Source organism: Macrobrachium nipponense, chromosome 44, assembly GCF_015104395.2.
Source record: "Macrobrachium nipponense isolate FS-2020 chromosome 44, ASM1510439v2, whole genome shotgun sequence".
Taxonomy (NCBI): Eukaryota; Metazoa; Arthropoda; class Malacostraca; order Decapoda; family Palaemonidae; genus Macrobrachium; species Macrobrachium nipponense.
In genome coordinates, this window is record NC_087221.1 from 29,424,208 (window position 1) to 29,445,474 (window position 21,267).

Here is a 21,267-nt window from a genome sequence, read left to right on the forward strand (position 1 = left end):
CTGCTTAATGCTTATATTACATAAGATATGCGACAGTAGCTACTTCATACGAAATGGATGAGCATAAAAATAACGGGAACAAAAATGATTTTTTTTTTATGTATACATGGGAGAAAACTGATTAGAAATTCAGTGATTTTTCCACTGCACTTCGGCTTCTCTCGGGGCACCTGTGAATTGTTCAATATTTAATAAATCGACTTTATCTTTCTCGGGATCTATGGGATTCATGTCTGCACCCTTATTTGGCCAGTCAACCAATTCAAATCCTCTAGAACTAGAAACCATTCCTGGACTATTCTGGCCGTATGGATGGGGCAGCCGTCATGAATGAAAATGACAGGACTAGGTGGAAAGGGATAATTCCGCTGGTGAAGTGAAGGGAGTAAGAAATCCTGAAGAATTTTAACGTATTTTCCACTGGGGAAACCCTTCAGTCTTGGTGATATCACATATACCATGTAAGGAAATCCAGGCCCACACATTTACGGTTACAAGCCACTCCTGGCAACTTCGTAAATGTTTCCTCGGTGGTATCTGAAGGAAAACAATCTGAATTTTTTACAATTTACGCGTTGCTTTCCGTAACTGGGAAAATAATGATATATCGTTAGGGAAATGTGATGCTAAGTAACAACCACTGCATTAAAGATAATTTTGTTTATCATCTATGATGATTAATACTTATTACAAGTTTGCCTCCTCCAACCTCTTATACACTAAAACAGCCCGAAAAGCAGATCAATGGAATTCACGTTAAGAGAGGAACACCACCACCTTTAGTGTTTCAAACAGACAATTAACAATTTATCATTATGAAGACATACAGAATTTTAAACGTTATCAATGACAGTAATGACCTGAGATGTTTGCAATGCCAGTAACAGCCAATCAGTCACTCAGTCCCAGTAATCGTGTGATTTAATATATCACTTTGTTCAGTGATAACGATATCACTGCTACAGCACCCCTATTACACGCTAACAAGTTTGTCACCCAATCATGGCTAGACTGAGGTGTTGTATAAATTTTGATAGGTTATCTGTCCTCTGCTAGTAGTATTCGTTATAGTCTCCAAATGAACAGCAACATATGGTTCTCCTGGCGCAGATCGTCGCTCTACGAGAAAGTGGGCTTCCAATACGTGCTGTTGCACAGCGTCTTGACGTCTCCCCTGCAGCAGTAAATAAATGGAAAAGGAGGCATGCTTAGACTGGGAAATTGACCGACTTTGGATAGCATTTATTTATTTCATTTATTTATTAATTTTTTAAACAATAAACCTTACAAACCCGTAAAATCATGAAACCTAAATTATAGTTGCCTTGGTCCTGTTGAACTCTAATAGTGATTCTTTCTCTTTACTTCCCAGAATACCAAATAGCGTTCCCATAAGTAAACAGGCTATAATTAATCTTGATTATCTAGGTATCTGCATGTTAATTACGTATTTCAGTTCGAAGACCTCCACCACGAAAGACCACCCGTTAGGATAACGACGACATTCGACGAGCAGCATAAGAAGATGCTTTTACCAATACTATTGCTATTCGTGAACGTCTGGCATTAAATGTTTCGGCTATGACGGTGCGAAGACGTCTGGATGAGGCAGGATTACCGCATAGAATTCCTGCCAAGAAGGAATTTCTCGCAGAACGGCATCGTGCTGATAGGCTTGCCTTTGTTCAACAATTTGTGGAGGAGCATATGGAATTTTGGTCTCGAGTTGTATGCAGTGACGAAAGGTCTTTTACTAGCAGAAGTCACGGCAGAATACATAACCGAAGACCGAGTAATATAAGGTGAGTTTCTATAATCATTAATAACAGTCAGACTATAATAATTATAAGCAAGGGTAATATTATAATCAAAAGATAATAATTTTGTCAATAACCATGTATTTTCCGCTAATTGAATTATATTGCCACGAGAAGTGTGAAAATAAAAATTCTTCATTGAAAACCCCCCATTAGTTCTACTATGGCCAGCTTTCAGGCATTAATCAAATGCATTATTAATGTTATGAATAATCACGTAGGCAAATTTATAATATAGAGTACAGCCTGTTTACTGAATTAAAGAATATCATATCATAACGGACTGTTGCAGATTAAAGTTAATGCTATTATAAGTATTAATCCTTGCAGATTAATAAACATTCTTAACTTATTCCAAGGGTTGTTACTTATCATTTTATTTCCCAAAACGATATAGCATTATTTTCCCTATTACGAAAAGCAAAGCGTAAATTGTTAAAAATTAGCTTTTTTCCCTTCAGATACTACAGAGGAAATTTACGAGGTGACCAGGAATGGGCACGTCACAGTAAACGTTTGAGGCTGGATCTTCTTACATTATATGGATGATATCACCAGGATTGAGTGGAGGTTCACTGGTGAAAAATACATTGAAATTCTTCGGGATTTCTAACTTCTTTCACATCAACAGCGGAATTATTCCTCCCCACCTGCTCCTGTCATTTTCATTCACGACCGCTGCCCCATTCATACGGCCAGAATAGTCCAGGAATGGTTTCAAGGTCGAGAGGATCTGCAGTTGCTTGACTGGCCAAGTAAGGATACAGACATGAACCTCACTGAGAATATTTAGGCTAATTTGGTAAAAATGTTGGGAGCCTGAGAGGGAGATGAGACCAGATCAACTTATGAACCTCTGGGAACACAATGGAAACTCTTCCACAACCGACCACAGATCGTCAGAAACCATGAATCTTCTATGCCTAACAGATTGTAAGAGGTGATCTAGAAGGAAGGTTTCTGGACTTCTCATTAATATTAAAAATAAATGTAAAAATTGAGTGTGTATATTTGGATTACCCCATGGCTTCCGCTGAACTTCCATATCGTATGATGTAAAAAAAATCGTAAACAGACCTATGCATATCGTTTAGCTCCAGGTATTGATTATTATAATTTATTTATTAGAAAGGTGAATTTGATATCTTAAAGGAGTTCAAAATCTAAAGGGAATTTCGCTATCCTGATTGTTTCTCAAAAAATTATCTAAAAAGAGAACCCTAGGACAATATCATCAAACTACATTTCTCCAAATAGCTCTTTCCACAATGGACAGGTAAACGACTGAAAGGGCTGTTTAACAATAGAGACGTCTTTCTCTTATCCTCACACGAATGATAAGAGCGAAAGGAATTTCTGTCCGTATGACATTAAAACATGTATCACAATTAATATATTAGAAAATATAAGCCAAGTAGATGTGTTTATCCATATCATGTAATAATTATTGTAATGAAGGGCGTGTAGGGAATAACCTCTACAGTATATTCAAGAGGGAATACAAACCCAACCATGAATACATGAAACCTCTGAACATCAACAATTGTTTATCATTGGCAAACGAATTAAGTTTACCATATGGGAATGGTTAAAAGTTTGCACCAAGTTTGGGAGTCCTTCTTCAATTTCCATTACACGTTGTGGAATTTTCTCTGTCCCTAGTAGTTTCATTTTGATTCCTCAGTCTCTCTCTCTCTCTCTCTCTCGTCTCTCTCTCTCCTGCTCTCTCTATCTCTCTCTCCTCTTTTCATTCTATATGTATTTACAAGAGAGTGAGTTTAACCCAATCCTTCTTCTTGTAAATGTTGTTGTATTCAGAAAATCTACAGTATTATAATAATATTAGAATAAACACTAAAAACACGCAGGCATTAAAGATAAACAAGAAAATATTTCAAGTGGAGCTTTTCGTTAGCCATACACTCTATCCACGAGTATATATCTACTTCGTCCACTCATCGGGGTCGCAACAGGCCCACCTTACCCCTAGACCCCCACCCATTTCAGTTGTAGCAAAGCCAGGCTGAGGACATCGGTACCGCAAAAGCAAGAAGCTTGTCAGTTTGAATTACATTTTAGAATTCCAAAACCTGTAAGACGGCTTAACAACAAGAACTCAATCCCCGACACCACTCCCCCCCGCCCCCGAAAAAATATATATGCATATATTAGTTTAGTCAAGATTAGAGGGTGTTAATGACATATCAAAACTGCATACTTACCGCAGTGGTATTTCTAGATGACATGCCACTTTAAAGTAGCTAATATGAGAGAGAGAGAGAGAGAGAGAGAGAGAGAGAGAGAGAGAGAGAGAGAGGAGCTAAGGCGTCGGACACTTTCAACTCGTTCACTTAGTGTTTGGGTATGTTCAATGCTTCCTATTATATTATTGGTAGGAAACGCACTGCAACCGATACTATAAATTGGCTTGGGTTATGATAAGGTTAAAATATCCTGCTATGATGTTCGTGATTCTCTCCAATACCAATGTAACTCTAAAATTCTGATCAATTTTAAGTATTGCGTAATGAATATGACCGATACATAATAACAGACACAGTGGTAAGATAACGCCTTAGACGAAAGTTAAATGAAATCTTAATAAACAAACTTATATTAAAAGTGAGACAGTAATCTTAGTTACAGCGATATAACCTGTTCAGATTACTTTTTTTTTTTACTCCGTGTGTGTGTGTGTGTGTGGGTGGGTTTCTCCAACCATACCTAATGACTCCTCCCACTGAAAGAATTCCAGAGCTTATTGGTGGAAACTCTTGCTAAGAGAGGAAGAATCCTCCCCCCATCCCCCTCAGTAAACACTGTTACCATATAATTTTTCGAAGTCCCTCAAGAAGGTGTACCAGGGAAACCTGTGTCCAACTGTACCTAGTCTGATCAGTACTTGGATGGGTGATCAATAGTATTTCAAAAGTCATCATCACATAACCTCTCGCTCCCATCTGAGGGGTTATGGGATGGCAACCTCATATAGAAAAAACAGGCAAGTTGGATGGATGGATGGAAGCCCAAGCACTGGGGCCGATTTTGGTCATTCTATTTTGAAAATGAAAAGAAAAACCAAGAAATGTCAAAAAACCTGAGGGCCATATGATTATACATAAAAGCACGCGGGTTCGATTTTATACAACACACAAAACACACACACACATACATAAATATATATACATATGTATATATATATATACCAATATAAAAAAAAAATATTCTCACTTATCAATTGAAGGCTCCACAGTAATATTCTTATATAACAAGACGAAATATATCTGTAAATATTTCTATAAATATACTTCGTCTTGCTAAACAAGATTATATATATATATATATCAATAGAGGGATCCACAGTAATATCCTTGTTTATCTAGATATAATATGTTTATACAGAGCTTAAAGCTTTCGTCCATCCTCCTGTGGACTTGATCACTAAGCTTAGTGATCAAGTCCACAGGAGGATGGACGAAAGCTTTAAGCTCTGTATAAACATATTATATCTAGATAAACAGGATATTACTGTGGATCCCTCTATTGATTTCTTAGAAGCACGATATAGTGTTTTTATATTGCATATATATATATATATATATAATATATATACATATATATATATATATATATATATATATATATATATATATATATATATATATATATATATATACTATATATATATATATATATATATATATATATATATATATATATATATATTATATATATAATATATATGTGAGTGTGTGTGTGTATACATATAAATACACACACACACACACACATATATATATATATATATATATATATATATATATATATATATATATATATATATATATGACGTAAACTGTGAGACTCCTGTATCAGTAACTCTATTATAATCTTCACGCAGGGAGCCAATGAAGAAATTGAATAAACAGGGAATGGGGGCAGGGAACCATTAAGTCTTCTAAACCGAGATTAATGGTTTCGTTCCAGTTGCCTTTTTTCATCAAGGTAATTCAGTAAATGGCTGCAAAAAGGAAGTGTATATGTTTTTATTTAATTTTGAATCTTTTGAGTTCGTGGACAATAAAATGCGTTTTATGATGGATTTTTTTGGGGGGGTGGGGAGGCTCAGGGGAAACCATTCTATTAATCCATTTTCCTTTCTTTCTTGATTTTCAATATGAATCTCTGTTGTCAATATTTAGGTCATTTTTTCATATACTGGAAATAAAAAATATGTAGCAAAGTTCACTTTCAAGAAATGTCCCTACTGCTAGCGTAACAAATTGGTCAGGACAATAATTAAAGGTAACAAAAATTTCAATGCTGCGACAGTCCAGAGAGGAACCGGAATGAATATTCAGCTGGAAAATGTGACGTCCATTCAGCTTAAAATAATTATGCGGGAATTTTGCATAGATTTAATCACTATGCTTTAAAACCTTAACAATCAAGTTTAAATACTGAAAAGTAATTCAAGTTAGACATGTAACCACAGTGTAATTAAGAATGATGAAATGAAATATAAATCTAACATGAAATGTGAAAGTTTCGTTTAGCTCAAGTTGAATTCTCGATGAGAAACTCTATTGTGAAAGATATATATATTTTTTTTATAAAATTGCAAAATGATGATTTCTGCATTATCAAAAGCGAAGATGAGTTCAACGATAAATGGAAGCGGTACATTAATTCTCTCGAGGATGGACTTAATCATTAAATAGGGAGTTAGCATATAAAATGACTACGTCAGGTGCGTGATAAATTTCATTATTCTCCTTTCTTTCCTGGAATAGCAAGCGCTGATGTTTCCTCTATTTTCTGAGTATGTACGCAAAAACATACATATATAGTATACACACACACACACACACACACACACACATATATATATATATATATATATATATACATAAAACACGCAAATACAATATATAATATTATTCTATATTATATATATATATATGCCATATATATATATAAAATATATATTATATTAATATATATATATATATATATATAAATCTTATATTATATATATATATTTATATATTATTTGTATGTATATATATATGTGTAAATACTATATATACGTATATATATATATACATTATAATATATATAAATAATTATATATATATATATATGATATATAGATATATTATGTATATATCTATATGTGTGTATATACTATATATACGTTATATATAATATATATATATATATAGAATATATATATATGACTATATATATATATACTATATATATATATATACTATATATATATATATATATATATATATATATATACGTATATATATATAATAACTGTACTATGATATATATTATATAATATATATATATGTATATATATATATATATATATATATATTATATATAACATATATATATATATATATATATATATATATATATATCTATATATATATATATATATATATAAAATAAAAAATGTAATTATCCTTGCTTTTACGAGCTGATGAAAAAAAATCTATATAAAACGCATTTCCTTCAAATGGCAATGGAAGCTTCAAATCTTAAAGACTGATAGTTCTATTCTAGTCTGCGACTTATTTAATTAGAGATGAAAGTAACGTCCGAATATTTAAATTCGATTTTCAGCGCAGCGTTTTTTTGAAATAAATTTTCCTTGGAATCTTTAAAAATAAAATAAAATCTGATATAATTTTCGTCAAGGTTATAAAGGAAGCAAGAGATCGCCATCACTATTAAGAACAACAACAACAACAACAACAACAATAATAATAATAATAATAATAATAATAATAATAATAATAATAATAATAATAATAATAATAATAAGTGATAGGCAGGGATTTCAAGGTAAGGAGTCTAGGCACTCATTTGCTATGTATATCCATATAAAAAGTTTAGAGCGAGGATGTATTATGCATCCCCACTCTAAATTGTTTCATGTGGATTTGCATAGAAAATGTCAATTGTTCTAAAGAGTCCACAATAATAAAAAGTGTTAAGAGTCCGCGTATAATTTTTAAAACTTTACTAAAAGCTTTCGAATCCTTCCCTGGGTTCATCTTCAGTCCAAATGAGCAATTAGTTACAACCTGTACTGAGGTGATTTTAAAAAGAAGAGTCGTTGAAGATCGTTGACACCGGCCGTTAGCTCGTTAACGATCTTCAACGACTCTTGTTTTTAAATTCACCTCAGTACAGGTTGTAACTAATTGCTCATTTGGACTGAAGATGAACCCAGGGAAGGGTTCGAAAGCTTTTTGTAAAGTTTTAAAAATTATACACGGACTCTTAACACTTTTTATTATTGTGGACCCTTTAGAACATTATATTTACTCTCGCGATAGAGAGTTTTTCCCGTGTTCAAGCATTTCTTCTTGCTTTCTTCGGGCAAGCGCTAGAAAAGGTCGCTATACTGCCAATCCGTTAAGGTTCTTCCCAGGGGGCTGGCCGAATTACGCGATAAGGCCAAGTAAATAGAAGTCAAGCCTTTGACCTTAGGGTATACTGTTATACAAAATGACATTTGGATGTTATACTTACTTTTTCTCTTTGTAATTTAAACGCTTAACAAACTTTTAAATAATAATCAAAGCAAAGCAATCTATAATAGTTAAATCAAAGTGGATCTTGTTTGTCCTCCCACAGGTGACAGTTGGGGAAACGTGACACAGCCACCCACCCCCTCCAAACCGATTTGACAGCCCAGGAGTGGTGCGGGATAGGTTGCGGAACGAGGAGACAACTAACTTCCTCCTGAAAACCTGTTTGTATGCCCCGGGGTGGGGACGGGGTAGGCAGGAGGATCGGGAGGGTAGGGAAGACAGCAGCGCCGTTCCACAGCGCGTAACATGTGCTAACGAGCTCGTAATCAACACACTATAAGCACGATGCAATTACTAATGAATTAATTCTAACCAATGGATGACCTAATACAGAAACTGGTCAAATCTTTGTTCAAGCAGGAAGGAAAATATTGTTGTCCTATGTCACATCCCTGTCATCCACCCTGTCGAACGTAAGAAACGTTTACCACATAACTATCAAGAACAGGAACAACTTTATTATGATGTATTCACCTTCAGAGTGCCATGGCCAGTGGGGGACCTTTTCCAGTGTCAAAGTGTCCTGGCATTTTCTCATAACGTCCACCATCATTTCCTGCAAGGGAATTGTTCATTTTATTACCTAAATTCTCGTTATAAATATCAAATTTACGTTTTTTATTTCTTACCTTATTGATAACAAAACATATCTCTTATTTATTTTAACCCATCAATTACTTGCAGTTCCCACTAAGTTATTCATGAATCACCAGCATCGACAATAAGCACTTGTCAGTCTTAAATACTTAATATCATATTGTGCCATTGTAATGTATCTATTTTCAATTAATTTATCAAGTAATTTATTTTTTAGTCGCTTATTTATTTACCCAAAGGCCAAGTTTCTGGGTCTTCTTAATGTCTTCTCTTCATTTGGTGACTATGCAATTATAAATTAATAATAAATTGGTTGTATGTGCCTGCCGTTGGTAGGGATATATATAGTCAACGAATTAAAAAGGTTTTTTCCTAGGCAACACATAAGCCGGAGTACAAAACTATCTATCCCGCTATATATACGTATGTATACAAAATCCAATCACACAAACGACAATAAGACAGATACGAACGAGACGTAAAAATGCAAAACGGTGGAACATCTTTATTTCAGAAGACAAGTTACACTGCGGTGTGTTCTGGGAATCCTTTGTTTTCCGACAGCGATAGGAGTGTCTTACACAACGGATATTCAAAGGAAATCCCTTTCTGGTCTTATACTCAAATGGTATATTTTTTTTTAAATGATTTTTAAGAAGTACAGCTGACAGAGTTTCTAGTGCATGTACGCATTCATGTGTATGCCATCGATGAAGTAGCATATATTTGTAGGATACAAACATACACATACGCAAGTATACGCACACAAACACACACAAATACACACATATATATACATATATATAATATATATATATATATATATATATAGATATATATAAGTATAGCTATGTGTTTATATATAAAATATTTTACGCCTATTACCTAAAACGAAGAGAGAGAAGAGGGAGTTACGAGAGAGAGAAGAGAGAGAGAGAGATAGAGAGAGAGAGAGAGAGAAGAAGAGAAAGAGTAAAATAGCTTGAAGACATAATCTGTCCCCAAGTTTAGTACCAAAAATCTCTAAATATTACACGAGTCTCTTTCGTTTCCATTTCCCTCCACACCAAAAGTGAATTTCCCCGATATATGCATATTAAGTTTTTAACTTACCGATGGTTTCTCTCTCTCTCTCTCTCTCTCTTCTCTCTCTCTCTCTTCTAGCTGCGACGCATTTTATGGTGACGGTTCATTCTCGTATGTTAAACCTGAGAGGGCAATATGATTCTCACTACTCGGTTCTCACTACTCTCTCTCTCTCTCTCTCTCTCTCTCTCTCTCTCTCTCCGCACTCAACGAAAAATTAGGACAGATGCACAAGCACGCGTCTGTAAATTCTACTATATATATATATATATATATATATATCATATATATATATACATATATATATATACATATGTATATATGTGTGCGTGTGTGTGTATGCGCGCGCGTGTATGTGTGTGTATAATAATATATTTATGTATATATAAGTGTGAATAGATATATAAATATTTTTCAAAAGAACATATTACTTATGTTATTGCTCTCACTGCTCAATGGTTTATACCTTGAAAGCAACTTTGCAATATATGCAATTAATAATTAACTTGTGTCAGTCAAATAGGTTATGAAATTAGTTCTCATCTACTACATAATTTAGCTTCACATCAAAGAAGTTACCACAGTATCATGTCGACTGGTTTTATTCTGAATATACCTACAAAGGTATTTGTTTCTGGTGAAGGATATTGAGTGGAAAAAGAAGTCGAAACTTCGCCTGTCAAAAAAAAAAAAAAAAAAAAAAAAAAAACATAAATGGTCGAAAAAACGCGCAATTGCTTTTACAAAACCGAAAAAAAACCACCCTTCCGAGGTGGTGCCACCCTAAAGGGGAAAAGAAAGAACGTGTTTGTGGGAAGCGGCAAATAGAATTCTCTTCAACTAAACTTTCGTTTTGCTTGCTTGCCAGAATGGCGCTGCCCTTCGCTATTTTCCCTCCCATGAGAAAATTCGCCATTTTTATACACAATTCGCCAGTTTTATATAGTCTTCTTCGTTATTTCCAAAATATCTTCATAAAATTGAATATCTTCCAGATTTTTGGAGGAAATTTTCTGTTTCCCATATATTATGTCGTTATTTTCCATAGGGTTATTCTCTGCTATCTATATCCCCTATTTCTACTTATTTTATGTAACAGACTTTGCTATTTTAAATTTTCCACGGATTTCTCGGCCACTGTCTCTGGTCTCATTCGCAATTTTCTACTTACTTCCCAAGGTTCTTCTTTACTACTTTCAATGACCTGATTCTTTATTTTCCATTGCCTAACTTGATATCTTCTTTTCTAGTTTTTGTTTGTTTGTCTGGTGTTTTTACGTTGCACAGAACCAGTGGTTATTCAGCAACGGGACCAACGGCTTTACGTGATGACTTCCGAACCACGTCGAGAGTGAACTTCCATCACCAGAAATATATATCTCTGACCCCTCAGTGGAATGGCCGAGAATCGAAATCACGGCCACCGAGGTGGTACGCCAGCACCATACTAACCACGCCACTGAGGCGCTTTCTTTTCTAGTTTACTTGGCCGTGTTCGATATTTTCCATGATCTTAGTCCGCCATTTACCAGGCGAATACTAACTATCTTCTATGGTCTCATTAGCTGCCATATATTGCCGCCATGAATTCCATGACCAGACTCATTATTTTCATTATTCACATTCGGTATCTCCAAGCTCACATCTGCGTTTTCCCATGGCCACGTTTTCTGTTTTCAATTTCCACGTTGGTTATTTCCCGCGACAATGCACGCTGTGCTAATTACGCTGTCTACAAATGAACTGACGCAAAATACAGCATACGTTTCTGCCATGGTTCCATGCAGTTCACGTCCTCGTTACCTGGTAAAAGGAGAGTAAGAGGAACTTGTACTAAAACCTTGGAACCTGAATTTTGGAAATTAATTGGAGAAACGCCATCCAAAATGGTCTGAGAGGGGAAGTGGCCCGGCACTAAACGAATATGTTATCACGATCTGAATTTATTGCATCTCAAAGGTAACATTACATTCGTCGAATTATTTTATATTTTACTTGAAATAAATCAGACCCGTCCTCAATCCGGTCATGCGATACGAAGTCCGTTTTTTCGTTTCCTGGCTGGAAATTTATGCCCAAGCTCTAAGTTCTTCATGAAATCCATCACAATTTATAAGATACTCTTTCATCATTTCCTTTGCAAGATGGCCATCAATAACTCCGTAGCGTGAATATCGCTGATTCCATCTATCTTCCCTTGTCATTAGGTTTAAGAAGCTTGAATATACTCAATCTGAAAACCTAGGCTCTGTAACTACAGCACACAGACGTATTATGACGTAATTATCACCGAGCACAGCTTGTAATGAACCAGAATGAATAGCAGTGAATGATACACTGGCCATCCGCAGACTTGCAATTACTCACAACTTTGTATTACGATTTATCATTTTAATGACAGATTATTTACCTTTCAGTTATTCAGTTCTTCACCTTTGTTTGAGGACGAGGGTTAGGGTGGTGTCCGAGTATCGCTGAACTAAAGACGATTAGTATAAGACAACTTTAATACAACGCAGCGTCATGCACTTTTCTCATTTGCATACCGAATTTGATTAAGAAAAGCAAATGCAATTTGACTAAGATGGAATATCTTAAAGATGTAAGCTCGGGGGATATATATATATATATATATATATATATATATATATATAATATATATATAATATACATATAATATATATATATATATATATATATAATATATATATATATATATATATGTATGTATAGGGTCAAATAAAAGAGCAAAGGACTACGAGATTCATAGTAAAACAAATTTCTATTTGTTAAAATTTCCTTTTCTTAACATTTAGAAAGTAGGTGACATCCGCAGAATTAATACACTAAACACACACACCCAGACACACACACATATATATGTATGACAGAAATAAAAAAAAGTACATAAGAAATCAAATAACGTTATCTTGTAATATTCCACATACGCACAAACACACACACACACAGGCACACAAAGCACAAACACAACGGAACTAAGTGATATCTAATGCCGAAGCCGCCTTTCTTTACTCAGAAAGCAGTCATTCACCATTTCTTCTGATCTGACTGAGAGAGAGAGAGAGAGAAGAGAGAGAGAAGAGAGAGAGAGAGAGCGCAGAGATCCTATCTGGAAATGCAAAGTGGGGGGGCGGATATGATGCAGCAAGACAAGGGCGGTTTGTGGTGGCGAATATTGGGGAGAATGTACGTCATGAATCGAAGAGGCGAATGGTAGTATTGGCATATATTTTTATTATTATTCGGAAGAATATGGTGTTCATTTGAAAGCAGTAAAAGAAGGTAAAGGGAAATACGGAAACGGGAGATCAGTTATTAGAAAAATAGATAAATGAACTAATAAATCAATAAATAAAAATGTAAGTAAATTATTAAAATACTATATTAGATTCACATCAACCGTGCATTTGATGTCTAGGCCCGTCCCTTACGACGCTCCTGATTGACTGTTGGTAAGCCAATCACAGGGCTGGAAACACTCATTCTCTCTTGAGAGTTCACATGAGTAGGATGTGTGTTTTACTCTCCTGAGGCATACGTTTGAAGGACGTATCCCTCTGGAGAAGAGGACCACACATCCTGCCTATGTGAAATCTCAAGAGAGACTGAGAGAGTCCAGCCCTGTGACTGGCTTGTCAAAAGCCAATCAGGAGCGTCGTAAGGGACGGGCCTAGACATCAAATGCACTATAGTAGGGTAGTAATGCATTGCATCTTTGCTTGAACTTCTGAAGTTCCAATGGCACGACTTCCTCAGGGAAGTTGTTCCACTGTCTATCTGTTGTTCGATGTTTTGTGGTTACTGTTACGATTGTATGGTCTAGCTGTCACATAATATATTTTATTCATTATCATTGTTTAAAATGCTCAAACATTCATATGGCCTTTCGCCTTGTATTTTATAATTTACTTACGTTTTTATCTATCTATTTATTGATTTGTTATATATATATATATATATATATATATATATATATATGATATATATATATATATATTAATACTAATAACCTGTCCCTTCTTTCTGCATTTCCTGTAATATTCTGTTACTTCTTTCATCATGCATATCACATTGTTAAAAACTCCACAATTATATATTAAAATATATTTCTATGTGAAAAAACAAAGACTTTCGAACACCTGAATGGTGTTCCTCATCAGTGTAGACGTTAACACTGATGAGGAACACCATTCAGGTGTTCGAAAATCTTTGGTTTTTTTACATAGAAATATATTTTAATATATAACTGTGGAGTTTTTAATCATTTGTTCTTCACGAGACTGTGTATTTCTTAACGAATATCACATTCTTTAGAAGCTGTAATTTCTAGTGAGTGGAAGATGTGGGCTTGTTCCATATGAATAGGTTTCATCTTCTGAATGATAATGAAAACATACGAAAAGGATTGAAAACATTAGTCAGAACCCACCAAATGAAAATAAAATGGACGATAAAACAACGCAGAAATGTTTATATTGCAAAAAAAAAAAAAAAATCATAAAAACCTATTACAAAGCAACTTTCAGCTATACCAACTAGCATACCAGGCTACAGTCGTCCAGTATGTAAAGAGGCCATCTATCAGAGTTGAATCTCTCAAAAAGCCTCTTTCTTTGAATCGACGATTTAAGATTTGAAAGTCAATTCTGGGAATAAATACTCGGGATTTCTTTTTACGATTGGGAAGTATTTGCCGACGGAAATATAAAAAATCAGCTCAAATAACGAGGGAATTTTTGGAGTTGTGGAGAAAGATGACAAACGAATTTATATTCATTTCACAGGAGATTGATGACAGATTTCTTGCTAAGAACAACCTTGTTACGTCTAGTATGATCTCAAGTTACACTGAATGAATAACCTTGTCACAACACGTAAAAGCGAAGATATAGCACCATTTATTTATGAGTTGTCGTGTGAATCAGGTATGGAGGAAAACCATGGTAGTATTTTTAAAAGAGACAAAGTACATTTATTTTGTATATTAATCATTACGAAAACTTAATCGAATTAGATTATGTGGCTAGAGCGATTTTTTTTTATAGAGAAAACAGGTGCATTTTTACGTTGGAATTTTATGTTTGTTTGTATGGTGTTTTTATGTTGCATGGAACTAGTGGTTATTCAGCAACGGGACCAACGGTGACCTCCGAACCACGTCGAGAGTGAACTTCTACGTGTCACCATTATGTTCCGAAATGATGTTTTCGTAAATTATATTCGTATGAGTTACGGACCAAATATTTTCATTTTCTTTGCGTCAAACATATCTGTTTTAGCCAGATTTTTAAATTTCTTTTTCCAAGAGCATACATAGGGCAATGGGACGAGCACTACTGCCCAGGCCACCATTCTCCCAACCCCTTCCTAAACCAAATAAAAAGGACATGATACATTAAAGTAGTTATAATTATAATGCAACGGTGATTGTTAAGTATATCTTAGTTTTACCAGACCAATGAGCTGATTAACAGCTCTCCTATGGCTGGCTCGGAGGATTAGATATTTTTTACGTGGCTAGGAACCAATAGGTTACCTCGCAATGGGACCTATAGCTTATTGTGAATTTCTAATCACCAGAAATAAATTCCTTTGATCCCACGTTGGCAGAGCGGGAAATCGAAATCGAGACTACCCAATCGGTAGGCGAGCACGCAACCCACTCATCCAACGAGGAACTAAAATGATGCTGGTGATCATTTTCATTATCACTATACTTTTAACTTTTCTTACCTAGAAGCTGGTGCCCTGATAAAAATGACACTACCATTACACCTAACGACAAAACTGCTATAACTATCAGTGCAAATAAGTCAGATGAAATACTGAATGATCAACTAACAAAGATTATGGAACACAGGAATATAGTACTTTGGCCAAAGGCCAAGCGCTTGGACCGATGAGGTCATTCGAGCTGAAAGGAAAATTAAGAGCAAAAAGATTTGAAAGGTTTAACAGGAGGAAAACCTCGCAGCTGCACTGGGAAGCAACTGTTGGAAGAGGATGGGAAGTAAGACAGAAGAAAGCGAGTATAAACGGAGGTACAGTAAAAGGAATGAAAGGGGTAGCAGCTAGGGGTCGAAGGGACGCTGCAAAGAACCTGAAGTAAAGCTACCCGCCTACGGAGAACAGAGATGAAGGCATAAACAATACACGAAATAACTGTGGGGCGGGGGGAGGGGGTGAGGGGTGGGTGGGAGGCTAAAGTGTTTCGAACGAATTCCCTCCTTTTCGACGGAATTGTGTACGAGTCAATTAAAACTTGAATTTTCTCATCCTGGGAAAGTGTTGCAGTGATGGGGAAAGTTAGCGCCGTCCTGATTATCCCACTGATAAAACTCCAATTGTTCATTTATTCTCATGGACGGAAATTCTAGCACCGGTTGGAAAAATTCATAAGAGATAAAGAAAAATATTGTGGTTCAATTATATCATGAGGAATGTAGGTAGCATGAGATAGAAAAACCCATAGACAATTAAGAACTATATTAATGCCCACTTATATCATAGAGAAAAAATCTAGCATCATCAGTACAAATCCATAAAAAATATAAATATATCAATATCTATACATAAATTGAAGAGAAAAACTATCACTAATATGAAAAATTCAATAAGATAAGTAACGTGGTAATGGTCATTTATATCAGGGACGCAATCTAGTAATAATTATTAAAATTGTTATTCTAAAATAATTTCAGTATACCTATATATACATTTGTGCAACTGTCTCAATGCTGAAATAAACTCAAGCCCATTGTATGGCATTAATATTCCAATATTTAGAAAACTCATGTTGGAATGTCAAAAATGAAAACATTTAATTTCAAAAGTTTGTTTACATAAAACTTTTAACGATCTGAATATTCACCGCGATAAAATAATAAGAGATACTGAAAAAGGTATCAAAGGCAGATTATTCAGTTTCTGTTTGCCTTTCTGTGCAATGGTCCTTTGACGCAATATATCTATTTTCAGAAGTTCCGATATACATCATCCAAAAATTTCATACGGGAAACTGACTTACTTCTGTATTTCTGACCTGGAGAGTTGTGAGGTTCATTAAAGTTCGTTTATAGCGAATTCCAGGGGGGGAATGTCGTCTGCAATCCGTTATAGGCATCATTCGTTATAAAGGGAGATACTTGAAATGATTGGATTTCCTCCCCTGTTTTGATACAGAATGAAATTCACACGATAAAATAAATCATCTTAAGTGTATCAAGATTTCTAATACATTTTAATCAAAGTTTTTGTTAGTTTAAGAACTGGGTACGTATTTTAATGTTTAAAAAAATTAAAGTAATGACAGTTTACTGTGATAACAGTTGTTTGATGTTTGTTTAACAATAAAATTATAACTTAGTTATAACAGATATTTTTTTTTTTACTAATAAAACTGCCGCCGGGACGTACAGAATAATTCGTTATATACCTGATTTCGTAATAAATAATTCTTAACATACCTAAATTTTTAAGTTAATTTTTTTGAATAGGGAATGGGTAATTCACTTTTATTCGTTATAAGGATAAATTCGTTATAAAGAACTTTACTGTATTTTCTGCGTGTTCGTGTGTATGTGTGCGTGTCAAATAACAGCGGAATAGTGCTCTTCTGTCAATCCCTAATAGTGAGTTGACTAAGAAGTTAAGAAGTGGCGGAAGTGATATCACCTTTGGTGCAATAATTGCCAGTTCGCTTTCACTACTATCTAAACTTTCGATTTCATAAATAAATTAACTCATCAATATAGTATCCCTTTGTGTGAAACAATTTACGATTTTTATCTTGTTTTACCGAACATCTAGTAAAATAAAAAAAACTGAAAACGCATGGCAATGAAGGATATTAGGTTAACTTCGAAAAGCCTTTACGAAGTTTAACATATATACATTGTTTAACATATATACACTGTATATATACATTGTTTCTCATGAAAGAAAGTCATATGGAAAAAATTATGAAACATTTATTTATTATTTGACATTGTGGCTTAAGAGCTTTTGGGGGAAAATGGATTATGACCTCTTAAAGATGCGATAAAACGGTAAATGTGCAAGAACTGGGAATGTTAGGAATTTCGGTTCTTCATCAACAGCCTAAAGGGTAAGAAATACATTGGATTAGGGATTAAAACGATTGATGAGAAAAACCATTGTCTTGCGTATTCATTCAGTAACAATCACATCAACTGAACTACATATATTAAAAAAAAAAAAACAGTAAATGATGAGCCGAAGTTTTTTCGGCACAATCGAGTTTTCTGTACATCCTCTCCAGCGTATAATCAAAGCCACCGAAAACAGATCTATCTTTCGGTAGTCTCGGTATAATGCTGCATGAGCCACGGCCCATGAAACTTCAACCACTGCCCGGTGGTGGCTTCTCCTATATCGTTGCCAGAAGCGTGATTATGACTAACTTTAACCATAAATGAAATAAATACTACTAAGGCTAGATGTCTGGGATTAGCTATGTTTGAAGATTGGAGGGCGGATGATCAACATACCAATTTGCAGCCCTCTAGCCTCAGTAGATTTTAATATCTGAGGGCGGACAGAAAAAAGTGCGGTTGGGCAGACAAACCGGGCGCCATAGCTTTCTTTTACATTAAACTAAAACCCTCATCAATACGAATGATGATATCCAATTCCCTTAGACGTACTTATTCATGTCGCCCGCCTAGTGTAAGCAAAGTTGACAACCACCCCATTTCCCACCACACGAAGTTATTTCTTTTCTCCTCGTGTCATATTTTATTCAGGGGATAAGAATGTTGTCAGGTAAAGTGATATATTACATTGACACATTGGGTTTTTTCCTTAGTAGGCTTAGCGAGCACTAGTCTCTTTTTTTCGCTTGACCCAGTATTCCTTTCTTTTTATTCGTATTACTTACTTGCGTACAGCAAAGCAACTGGTATGCATTACCGGAAACGAACAACAATACATATATGTATACACACATTATATATAATATGAAATATATACGTATATATACATATTTATTTATATATATATACATATATATAAATATATATATATATATATATATATATATATATATATATACCATACATATATATATATATATATATATATATATATATATATATATATATATATATAATGTCTGTGGATGTGAATGTGTTAAGCACATTTCCACACAAAAACCCTGAATTATAACTTACATCCAAAGAAAATCATGCATCATTAGTGCTCGAAAAACCCGATCAGGATTCGAATTTGTGTCTTTTTGCGTTGGAAATGAACAGGTTTAAATCCCGGTCATGGTAGGAAAAACCCATCGCATATAATTCGCGGATACCGGTTATTCGGTAGGTATTGAGAGGTTATCTCTGGCTAAATATTTAAAATTTTATGAACATCATGTGCAAAATTAGTGACAAAATATAATCTATCAATCTACCTATCTACTTATCTATCTACACACACACACACACACACACACACACACATATATATATATATATATATATATATATATATATATATATATATATATATATATATATATATATATATATATATTTATATATATATATATATATATAATCTATATATATATATATATATATATATATATATATGAATTTCCATACGTTATAATCACTTCCATAATTATGAATTACAAATAAAAAATGCAGTTAATATTATATTATTATTATTATTATTATTATTATTATTATTATTATTATTATTCATCCTTCCAGCCCATACACCCCCCCAGCCCCCAACACCTCAAAGGCTCTAGGAAAGGTAGAGGCAAAGTCATATCAAACCATCAATAAATAGGAAATTCCTTCCCTACCGACCCAAGGGAGAAGAAGAAATAAAGATATTCAGCGAAAGGAAAACAAAAGGTCATTCATGTCTTGTTTTATTTTGATGTTTATTTTACCTTCGTCTTTGTTATTTCCGCCCTTTTTTTATTTACTCTCTAAAAATGTTTGGTGTACACGATGATTTTTCTTGTATGATGGCCATGGCACTTGTATCTCACTTTTTTTGTATTTTGCAAGTTGCACTGGTCGAATTCAAGCTGCATTCTTCGCTTGAAACTAGGTTATTCTGTTGTCTTTCCTCTTTTTAGTAACCTTCTCTTTTCAAAAGGTGCCTGGAGTCTGTATATACCTACAGCAATAATGCGCGTTTTTATGCTTTTTGGCGTTTCATCTATTTATTTCAAGTAAAAAGTGGATACATACAATCTGCTAATAATCACAATGACCCATACCCACTCGCGTCCGTGCATATATATATATATAATATCTATATATATATATATATATATATAGATGGTGGTGTAAATATTCAGTGTCACTTATTCACAACGTTATATTACGAAAGTCTTCCTTTTAAAAATTTGTGCCCAAGTTACAGGATATATCTGCTAATAATCGCAATGACATACCCACTCGTCGTGCATTGTATAATATATATATATATATTATAATATATCGAGATATATATATATATATAATATATATATATAGTAAAAAAATTTTAAAAATATTAAAAAAAAACACTATATATATCTATCTATAACACGGACGCGAGTGGGTAGTGATTTGTGATTATTAGCTAAGAATATATCCATAGTTAACTTGGGCAGCAAATTTTTAAAGGAAGACTTTCGTAATATAACGTTGTGAATAAGTGACACTGAACATTTACACCGCCATCGATCAACCTATCTGTTATGTGTAAGGAAAATGTAAATATTTACCCAACAGATTCAACAATATTTATGCAATCAATAAACTGACTCTCTCTCTCTCTCTCTCTCTCTCTATCTGACACACTCAGTTTCCTATGACCATGACCTCCACCAATGAGAATGACAGACGCTCTCCTTTACCCTCAGCACTTAATCTTTGGCTTCTCTCTTCCGGGAGTTCCCACTAGAACCTATTTTGTGTAATAACCCTAATGCATGGACTGGGCGCATGAACGCTCTTCAAATATTGGGTCAACGCCTGTGTTCACAGGGATGCCAGCCACTCCCACTGGAGGACGTTCCCTCAGCCCACAAATATTTATGCAATAAACACTTGGCAGTATTATCTCTCTCTCTCTCTCTCTCTCTCTCCTCTCTCTCTCTCTGT

General features: G+C 34.3%; 1 long non-coding RNA gene across 1 annotated transcript in view; it reads right to left on the reverse strand.

Moving 5' to 3' along the window:
- Nucleotides 1-8,904: 8,904 nt before the first annotated feature.
- Nucleotides 8,905-21,267, reverse strand: part of LOC135203848 (uncharacterized) — a 125,132-nt gene continuing 112,769 nt past the window's right edge. Inside the window, exon 3 of the long non-coding RNA XR_010312050.1 lies at nt 8,905-8,990. This is a non-coding gene — a long non-coding RNA (uncharacterized LOC135203848). The remainder of the gene's footprint in view (nt 8,991-21,267) is intronic.